Source organism: Lathyrus oleraceus, chromosome 4 (assembly GCF_024323335.1).
Source record: "Lathyrus oleraceus cultivar Zhongwan6 chromosome 4, CAAS_Psat_ZW6_1.0, whole genome shotgun sequence".
Classification (NCBI taxonomy): Eukaryota; Viridiplantae; Streptophyta; class Magnoliopsida; order Fabales; family Fabaceae; genus Lathyrus; species Lathyrus oleraceus.
The window spans coordinates 175,005,237-175,016,976 of record NC_066582.1 but is presented as its reverse complement, the minus strand read 5'-3'; positions in this window follow the sequence as shown (position 1 = coordinate 175,016,976).

The window sequence follows — 11,740 nt, the reverse complement described above, 5'->3', positions numbered from 1 at the left end:
ACAGAGTTCAGAGCAGCCTCCAAACCCTGAAGGGAAATCAACTTGTAAACCTCACGGGTGCAACTCAATTTCAATCAAGCTCTCCAGTCAGGTTTGCCCTATATCCATCATCTTTATGCCTTTTACTTGAATGCTCTAAATGTATGAGGTATTATGGGTGAATTTGATACCTTTTTTGTGAGCCTTTTGTGAATTTTGATGGAATTATTCATGTGGTTACATTTTGATTTAGGGGCAACTCTGGGTTACCCTATTTTGTTTATTCTAACCTGTCTTGTGTTTCCATGGCATTGTTTTCTCTTGATTTCATCCTGCTGCTCTAACCCTTTGTCGAGTTTTGTGAGGGCTCACATGGCTTTCGCAGAGACACTCGCGTGGTTTCCCACTTTATTTGTGGGATACCCCCTAGAGTTTTATTCTGATTATTCGTGTTGACTGATTTCCTTTGACGGTCCAGCTGGAGACATTTCAGGGTTTCTTGCCCCTTTAACTGCTATAGCTTTGGATCTTTATCCGTGTGGTAATTTTTTCCCTTTCTCATACTTTATCGCTTTCTTAGCTGGAAGACCTCGATAGGAGGCAATGTTTGGGCCCCTTGGTGGCATTTTACTTTGAGATACATGTTTTGTGTTTTGTATTCATATCCCCACATGTAGCGCGGTTCCTTCGTCAAGGACTGCCTGTTTGCCCTCGAGCATCCCAAACCCTAAAACCCAAAGCAACACGTTTACTCCTTCTACTACAGGCGAGTAAGTCTCCAAAGGTCGAGCATCCGGTAGATTGCGTAGTGACGTCGTTCGTCCAAAACCCAATCCATAACCCCATAGTTAGCCGAACTACGGCTTGCTCTGATTCTCATTCCAGATGAGATACGTAGGCATAAGACGCGATGTCTTAGCGAGCACACATCCCCCCAACTCATAGGTCAGCCGAGCTACGAAGACTCTGATTCTCATATTCAGATGAGATACGTATGCAGTGGATGCGACATCCGCGCGAGTCATTTCTCTTAACCTTTTTAGTAAATAAACACGTTAGGTAAACCCACACCCTTTAGACAAAAACTACAAAAGTGGATCCCGTAGAGTACTATGGATGCGTAGGGGTGCTAATACCTTCCCTTCGCATAACCGACTCCCGAACCCAAGATTTGGTTGCGAGACCCCGTCTTGTCCTTTTCCTTTTTCAGGTTTACTTCGAGCGTTTCCTTTCCCTCCCTTGGGATAAATAACGCACGGTGGCGACTCTTCTGTCATTTTCTTTCGCCGGTTGTTTTTTTTTGCACACTGTATTTTTCAGGTTGCGACACAATGCATATGATGACATAGCATGAGGGATCTTAGGGTCAAAATTGGGGTCTTACAGCTGCCCCTATTTAAGGACATTCTAACTGAGGAGGAGAAGGTTAAAATATTTGTATCGACTTAGTAGAATGGGCTTAAATAACAACATAGAAACAAATTTTGGTCCCTAAAAGAGCTAATGATGCATATGATATGAATATAAAAATAAATCTCTGTGGGGAAATATTTCCACAAAGGAAAAGAAATCAGAGAGACCGAAAGTCCGCAGGAGTGTAATGCATTCCGTAAGGAAAAAACTCACTGGAGAGACAGGGACTCTGAGGGGGATAAAGGGTTATGCGTAGGCCAGGCTACGACTTAAAGACTGTTGGGGGACTAGAGGAATTCCATGAAAATAGAAAGGCTCAGCCGGGAAACAAAAGGAACGTCTGCAGGGGAATAGGTAGATCAGAATAAAACTGAAATACTTGAACCATGCAGGAAAAACGATTTCACTAAGGAAATATGCACTCAACTCAACTGGGGAAGAAATAAACTTCACCGCAGGAGGAGCAGAAATATATTATCCTTTACCTATTACTGGGTAAGGAGATAATAAAATCTGACAGAGAGGACATTTGTTACCGGTTAGGGTAAACATATCAAGGATGACTCACTGAGGGTCGCCAGGAGGTGAATTCATTACCGGTTACTGGGTAAGAATAGACTTGGTGGGGAAAAGTTGAAAATAGGATTTATAACTACCAGTTACTGGGCAGAAGACCAAAGGGAGTGAATATCCGTCACTGGTTAAAGTGAACATATCAAGGATACTCTCAAAGGAAAGAAAATTCGTCATCGTTTACGATGAAAATATCAAGGATAGACTCGTCTGGGGATGTTAAGGAGTATACCCGTCATCGGTTAGGCTGAACATATCAAGGATAAACACATGAACAACAAGAATAGGAATTACATCTTTCGGATACTAGATAGAATACCATAAAAGAGAATATCTGTCACCGGTTAGGATGAACATATCAAGGATAGACTCGCATGGGGATGTTAAGGAGGATACCCGTCATCGGTTAGGATGAACATGTCAAGGATAAACACCTGAACAACAAGAATAGGAATTACATTTATCGGATACTGGATAGAATACCATCAAAGAGAATATCCGTCACCGGTTAGGATGAACATATCAAGGATAGACTCCAAGGGGAAAAAAGTAGGATTTACAACTACGTGTTACTAGGCAGAAGACCGCAAAGAGGAGAAAACCTGTCATCGGTTAGGATGAACATATCAAGGATTAACTCTCTGGGAAACAAAATAGGGATTACAACTACCTTTTTACTGGGTAGAATACCAAAGATGAGAATATTCGTCATCGGTTAGGATGAACATATCAAGGATAGACTCAAAGCAGGGGAAGAAAATATCTGTCACCGGTTAGGATGAACATATCAAGGATATACTTCCTAGGGAAACGTGAAAACAAAAAGCTAGGGATAAAAAGGAGTTACTTTTGCCAGGTATTAGGCAAGAAGTAACAAATTGCTAACTAATAAGAATACTACCAGTTACTGGGTAATCAACTCTTAGGGGATCAAAAATGTCTTTCTAGGTAAGATCTAGAAAGAAACGGTCAAACAAGAGTCAGCCCAATGAGGGTATAACTCAAGGGGAGTGGTTCCATCCAGATAATCAACTAGGGAGGAAGCTGAAATAATAATCATCCATGAGGAAATAACTCAGTGGGGAAAGGAGAAAGGTTAAAATCTTTCTACTTATGGGACCGACACTGTACAATTGAATGAGGATAGTCACACCAAATCTGTACGGGGATAAAGTACCACTATAACAGAGAACAAGAATGAATTAACGAGTGCAAAAGTGAAGTCATATGAATGCATATATGTGTATGTATATGTATATATGGTGATTATGCTGACAAAACGATCTTAAAGGGTACAAAGATGTCACAGACTGAAATCATCGATATAATTCTCGACCAATCCACAAAAGATGGAAACGACTGTTGGAATCCCAAAGGCTCAACCCTAGCTAGGGAAGGAGGAGATCTGCTGAGGAAAGTGTTACCAATTCTGCGAAGAATTTTAGGTCAACACCACATCAAATAGGAGACAACCCTGCAGGGGATAAACACAAATAGTTGCTCGGAAACCTGGAGGAAACTCTTACTAGGAGCGAATCTGATTGCGACTAGCGGGGAAACCAAAGTCCTGCTGGAACCATGCGAACTGTTGCATTCCGTTGGAGAACAAATATAAACTCGGTTGGGGAGTAAACACCATCTCAGCTGGGGACAACGGAGAATTAACTACCTGGAAAAATCAACAAACACCCGGTGCTGAACAATGTTGCAGGGGATGAAAGAGAAATTGTGCCTACTGCTTGGGGAGAACCAATAGTGTTCCACACTTAGGGCTTTACTGCTTTCGAATCAACTGTTGATATTCCTTTTAAATGAAATCGATTGCTTAAAATTAATGCTTTTATATGTTTAAGAAAATATGATTTTGATCAAAACTTTAATTTTCAAAATGATCATAATAAAATTTAAAAATATTTGGTTGAAATAAATAAGAGTAGAAACAATTGGATAAAAGCTCAACTTTAGTCAATAGAATGGTAGTTTGTAAATGACAAGACTCCATAGATCTTTATAAAGTTGAAAATGGTAATTTACATCGAAAAGGGGTTACATTTAATACAATGATCACTAATCCTTCTATCAACTCCTGATATCCATTGTGCTCTTGACCGCTACTGGGGATGATAAATCAAAATCGACCATTGTGCTCAAGAACGTCTTCAAATATGAAGATCAGCAAGATGCAGTTACTTGCCATAATCCCTAATTTTTTCATAAATTTCCCCAAGTTGGGGTACTCAATTTATCGGGATAATTCTTTCTGTTTTATGTCTCTAATTTTTTTCCTAAGCCGCCCTTTCGGGTTTTCAACTTAGCGAGTTGTTCTTTTCTTTATTTTTTAGGCGAAGTATTTCTTGACTGCATTTGTGTTCATAGGATGAGTGAACTCTTCACCATCCATAGTTGTAAGAATCAAAGCACCGCCTGAAAAGGCTCTCTTAACAACATATGGACCTTCATGATTAGGAGTCCATTTGCCCCTAGAATCTGGTTTGAAAGATAATATCTTCTTGAGCACAAGGTCACCTTCTCTGAAAACACGAGGCCTGACCTTCTTATCAAAAGCTTTCTTCATTCTCTGCTGGTACAACTAACCATGGCACATGGCAGTCAATCTCTTCTCTTCAATCAAATTTAGCTGGTCATACCTGGTCTAACACCATTCAGCCTCAGTCAACTTGGCTTCCATCAGTACACGCAATGATGGGATCTCAACCTTTACGGGGATCACAGCTTCCATGCATATACAAGAGAGAAAGGGGTTGCCCCTGTTGAAGTGCGGATGGATGTACGATACCCTTGCAAAGCAAATGGGAGCATCTCATGCCAATCCTTATACGTTAAAACCATCTTCTGAATAATCTTCTTGATGTTCTTATTTGCAGCTTCAACAGCCCCATTCATCTTAGGTCTGTATGGAGAAGAATTATGATGTGCAATCTTGAAGTCTTTGCAAAGAGCTTCCACCGTATTGTTATTCAAGTTCGATCCATTATCAGTAATGATCTTACTTGGCACACCATAACGACATATAATTTGGTTCTTGATAAACCTCACAACAACTTGCTTGGTCACATTTGCATACGATGTCGCTTCAACCCACTTTGTGAAGTAATCAATAGCCACCAAAATGAAACGATGTTCATTCGACGCTTTGGGTTAGATCATACCAATCATATCAATGCCCCACATGGAGAAAGGCCATGGGGAGGAAATGACGTTCAACAGTGTTGGAGGAACATGAATCTTATTTGAGTATACTTGACACTTGTGGCACTTCTTCACAAACTTGCAACAATCAGATTCCATTGTCATCCAATAGTAACATGCTCACAACATCCTCTTTGCCATTGCATATCCATTGGAATGAGTACCAAAGAAACCTTTATGGACTTCAGTCATCAACAGGTCCGTTTCATGTCTATCCACGCATCTGAGCAAAAACATATCAAAGTTTCTTTTATAAAGCACATCACCATTCAGGTAGAAATTTCCGGCTAATCTTCTCAAAGTCTTCTTATCTTTCAAAGATGCTCCAGACTGGTAAATATGATTTGGGAGGAAACATTTGATGTCGTAATACCACGGCTTTTCGTCTTTGACCTCTTCAACAGCAAACACATGAGATTGCCTATCAAGACGCATCACAGTCAAATTGGGAACCTCATTCCAATACTTCACTATAATCATTGAAGTCAACGTTGCAAGAGCATCTGCCATCCGGTTTTCATATCGAGGGATATGATGAAACTCAACCTTTGTAAAGAAAGTTGAAATTCTCCTCGCATAATCTCTATATGGTATCAAATCGAGAGTATTCGTCTCCCATTCACCTTTGATTTGATTCACAACCAAAGTTGAATCTCCATAGACGTCCAAATACTTGATTCTGAGATCAATGGCCTCTTCAAGCCCCATAATGCAAGCTTCATATTCTGCCATATTATTTGTACACTTGAAAGTTAATCTAGCTGTAAACGGAAAATGCGTTCCTTGAGGAGTAATAATCACTGCCCCAATGCCATTACCATACTGATTAACAGCTCCATCAAATACCATGCCCCAACGGGAACCAGGTTTTGGCCCTTCTTCAAGCAATGGTTCATCACAATCTTTCATTTTCAAGTACAAGATCTCTTTGTCAGGAAAATCATACTGCACTGACTGGTAATCTTCAATTGGTTGGTGAGCCAAATGGTCAGCCAAGACACTATCTTTGATTGCTTTCGGAGATCGGTATTCGATATCATACACTGATAACAACATCTGCCAATGGGAAATCCTCCCAGTTAATGCAGGCTTCTCAAATATATACTTGATTGGATCCATTTTAGATATCAACCAAGTGGTATGATTCAACATATACTGACACAAACGCTTAGCAACCCAAGCCAATGTGCAACAAGTTTTCTCGAGCATAGAATACCGAGTCTCACAGTCAGTGAACTTCTTACTGAGGTAGTAAATAGCAAACTCTTTCTTTCCAGTCTCATCTTGCTGACCTAGAACACAACCCATACTCTTTTCAAGCACAGTCAAATACGTGATCAATGGTCTACCTTCAACAGGCGGAGACACAATCGAAGGCTCAAGCAGATATTCTTTGATACTGTCAAAAGCTTTCTGGAAATCTTCAGTCCAATCACAAGACTGATCTTTCCAAAGAAGCTTGAATGTATGCGCACATGTGACAGTCATGTGCGAAATGAATCTTGAGATATAATAAAAGCGGTCGAGAAAACCTCTGACTTGCTTCTCAGTTTTGGGAACAGGCATCTCTTGTATTGCTTTGACCTTGGCAGGATCAACTTCAATACCCTTCTCGCTGACAATAAAACCCAACAACTTACCAGAACGAACACCAAAAGTACACTTATTGGGATTCAAGCGGAGTTTATACTTCCTCAAACGCTGGAATAACTTCAATAAATGCTCAACATGTTCCTCCTCATCAATAAATTTAGCAATCATATCATTAACATAGACTTCAATCTCTTTATGCATCATATCATGAAAAAGAGTAGTCATTGCTCTCTAGTAAGTTACATCAGCATTCTTTAAACCGAAAGGCATCACTCTATAACAAAATATTCCCCAGGGTGTAATGAATGTGGTCTTCTCCATATCTTCGGGTGCCATCTTGATCTGATTATATCAGGAAAATCCATCCATAAATGAAAAGACTTTGAATTTAATTGTATTGTCTACCAACATATCAATGTGTGGAAGAGGGAAATCATCTTTTGGACTAGCTTTGATCAAATCTCTATAATCAACGCATATACGGACTTTTCCATCCTTCTTCAGAACAGATACAATATTGGCCACCCATTACGGATATTCAGTGGTAACAAGGAAACCAACATCAATCTGCTTTTGCACTTCTTCTTTGATCTTTACTGCCATATCATGATGAGTTATCCTCAACTTCTGCTTGACCGGCGGACATTCTGGCTTCAACGGTAATCTATGCTCCACAACCTCAGAATCCAAACCAGGCATGTCTTGATAGGACCAAGCAAACACATCTGAATATTCTCGGAGAAGATCAATCAACCCTTTCTTAACATCTGGACATAATCGAGACCCAATCTTGACTTCTCTTACGTCATCCTCGGAACCCAAGTTGACTAACTCAATCTGCTCTTCAAATGGATGAATGGCTTTTCCTTCATGCTCAAGAAGACGAGACAATTTATCACTTCTTCATCACTTTCTTCCTCAACCTCAAACACAGGGAATTCAAAATTTGGCGAAGGAGTAGGATCATTGTATTCAATGGGGTTAGAAACCAACCTGCATAATGATTTGATTTTTTAGAGAAGTGATATGTGACCAAATATTATGCAAATGGACAATTTATTATTTATTTATGTTTTTTGTGATTACCATTTTCAAAATAAAGCAAAAAGTAAAAACAAAACATCATAGATGTGGTTGAATAGAAATATATTTTATTCATGATCAAATTTGAAAATTCTCAAACAATGTTCACTTCTCCCTTAGGCATATGAGAAGGATTTTCAAAACAAATAAAAGCAATTACTTAGATCGATGCATAATAACAGGAATATCAACAGCAGTCCAATTGTCACAAGCTCTTCCATGCGTCACAAAATTGGTGCAGTCTTCATCTTCATCATCCTCTAGCACAACAGCTAAGTGTTGTTCACTACTATGAATGAACTCTCCGCTACAGAAACTGAGTTTCACATCTTCAGATCTAACCACTGCTGAACCTTATTGGAAACCTAAACCGGCTCTGCTCTTGTTGTCGGAGACCTCTACCATCCTACCTGTCATACCCCAATTTTGTCCGGGCATATTTAAATTTTTATAGAATTGATTTCATTTTTATTTTTTGCATCATATGCACAGCATGACATGCATTCCATCGTGAATAATGCCTAAAATATCAGTTAGAATGAATTTATTGAAAATACAGTCAAATCGGTTGAATCATTTCTCAAAGACAGGCAAAGTCAACAGTGATTGTTTCGGTTATATCTTGACCCACCTGAGCCTTTTTACCGATACAAAATTATTTCGGAATTTGAGGAAAAAACTGTATTTTTTAATAAGTATGTTTTATCCTGACAATTTTAGTGTGACCGGTTCAATTTTCCGAACAAATTTATACTCGATTTCCATTTCTAATCGGTTCATATTTTTTGGGTTTAGTTATTTATTTAAAATAATTAAAATTTATTCAAATTAAATATTAGTTAGAAATTTTATGAGTTTATTTTTTTAAATAAATAATAAGTGTAAAAAAAAAAATATATATATATATATATATATATATATATATATATATATATATATATATATATATATATATATATATATATATATATTCTTACATTGGATTCTAAAAGGAAAAAAACAAAAAAATCCTCATATCTCTCTCTCCTCGTAACAATAAGATCTTACTGACCCACTCACAATCCACTCGGTATTTTTACTCCCTCACTTAACGCCTTTCTCACACTCCATCACCTCAACAGCTCACACACAATAACTCACCTTCATTCTCTTCACCATTCATCATCCCTCCGAATCTCCATCTCACAAACCCTCTTCCGTCTTCATCACCTCCCACCATCACAACACCACCCTCCGCCGTTCAACCATCTCCTTCAATCCACCACCACGAAACCCTCGCGTCGCCGCCAACATCTCAAAAAACCGTCAAAACCTCACCGCCGCCTCACCTTCAAATCGCGACCCACCACCAGCAAATAAACCTCACCGCCGCTTCACCTTCAAACTGCTCCCACCGACAAACCCTCGCCGCGTGAAACCCTCCATCGCTACCACCAACTTCCATCTTCACGAACCAACATCCACGGTTTCCAACTTCCGCCTTCATATGCAACTCACTCACTTCACACGTCTTCCTCTCCGCTCCTCAACCACTCCATTAACAAACCCCAAATCTTGTTTAAAAGTGCTGTTTACTGAGAATTTGTTGCTGATTAATGTTTGAAGTTTACAAGGAGCTTTGGAGCCACAGTGATTTCAAGAATCAAGTAGGAACAGAGGAAAACAATATCAAGTTTTCTTCGGTTTTTCTTCAGGTGCGGCCGAATCCCACAGGTCACGAACACCACTATCCAGCACGCCAATGACTGCTGCTGAGTGATAAGGCGCTGAAGCGGAAACCTCAAGTCGATTCGGTTGGTAACACTATCTTTAGACTTGTTTATTGTGATGAGTGCACTGTTATGGCATATTCTTGACTCGTATTCGTTGCGGTTTTGTCGAATTTCTGCTTATGTTCTTTACTGTTATAAACTAGCATCCATGTAAACATTATTGAAACACTATTGTTGTAAACTAGTATTTGGATTCGGTGCATGCATTACATTGTGGAAGCATTTTGGTTTAAAATTCTATTGCACAAAGTAGAATGTGTAGTTAATTTTGTGTGTCGGTTACGATAACGGTTTGCATCACAATTTGCCTTGATATCGTACTGTTTGTGGTAGTTACCATTCGGATTTTGATTTCGAAACGGTTGCGTTGGTGTGTGTTGATTTTATTTGTACGCTGCATTATCTTCTTCTGGTGTTTTCGATAAACATGATCCAATCCCGCTGTTTGATGCTGTACGTTTAAAGTCATAAATCTTGTTTCGAGTATGTCCTTAACTTCCAATTGTCCACTTTATTGTCATTCAAATTGTTGATGTTGTAAAGTTAAAAAAAAACATGGTGTTGCTTGTTGATTATATGCTTAATACTATGTTGTCGTTAAAGCTAATTCATGCTGTAAATCAAATTTCCGGTTGGCTTTCTCATTGAGTTTGGCTTGTTTCATTATTATACAAAGTTTAATTAGAATATGTCTTACTGTGGTATTAGAGGTTTTTATTAATACTAGGATGGATTTTTAACTTGAATCAATTTTGTTAAGGTTAAATTTATGTGTGTTTGAATAAAGTTGATAAACGTATGAGTGAGCATATGCTGGGATGGTGTTGTAATTTCAAAAAAAAGATGTTTCAGAAAATTATTTGTTTTCGGTTTGCATTGTGTTCTCCATTTGATGCGTTGATTGATTGCCATTGAGAATTTTTGTTTGCTCTATTTAGCATAACAATGAGTGATATTAAGTGTTGATCAAATACACAGTAGGAAGGCAAGATGTGAAGAAGAAAATTTGATTCATCAATAGCTTTTGAGTTATTTCTGTCAATATGATTAGTAGTTTTTGATTGCATTTGTTTAAGTCTCATTTGTTTTGAATTAAGGATATTGTTTCAATTTTGGAAAGGTCAATGGGGTTTGGTTTATGACTAATTGATTCTAAGTAGCATCCTTTAGAATGAATTTGTACATTTGGGCTATTCTTACACTTCCTAAATTGGCAGAATACAGTTTTATATTATCACTTTATTCTTGAGCCCGATTAACCGTGGATTCGGTAATTCGATGCCGTTATGCCGCCCAAGTTCTAATATATTAATTTGTACATTTTCACCGCGTTACAACCTCGCATAGGACATCAATCATATTGTCCTTATGCTCAAACTGGTTCCGAGAACATCTTCATCTACACATACCGATTAAATCAATGTTAATACCCGTTTTCTTTTTCTTTTTATTTTATTAAATTGGTTTAATTGCAATTAATCAATTCTAATTAACTTAATTATTTGATCTAATTGAATAATTTTGATAATTAAACTTAATTAATTCAATTAATTGATTTAATCAAATTGTTCATAAGTTAATTTTTTGTCAAAAAAGAAATTGATTAACTTCTTCCACTCTCACAAACTTCACGTTATTTCAAACAAAAAAAAAACTATTTCATATCATCATCATTTTATAATCACTTTCAATTTTATTCAATGTCAATTCATCAACGACACAAACCAATTTAAAAAAAAAAACACAAATCATACAATTCTCGATTTAATATCGAGCCCTCTTTAAAAAACACCCTTGTAAGTCGATTGCTCTTCGCATCGCCATCAACCTCACATAGCTTACTCTTGGGCTTCCTTACAATGAAACCTATTTGGTTATTGATTAATCGAGTAGATGAAGCAATACACAAAATAAAATTCATTCATTTCATAAACACAAATTCAAATCAATTTTCAAACCATTTAACTTTTAAAGGATTTTCTCTTAACATAAACTTGGGATGAAAAGGAGATAGGAAGCGTACGCTTCACTATTTCTCAAGCACTTGAATAATTGGTGTACGCCATATTGCGCGAGTTCTTGTCACCCAATTAAATCTTAAATCACACAACTTGAAA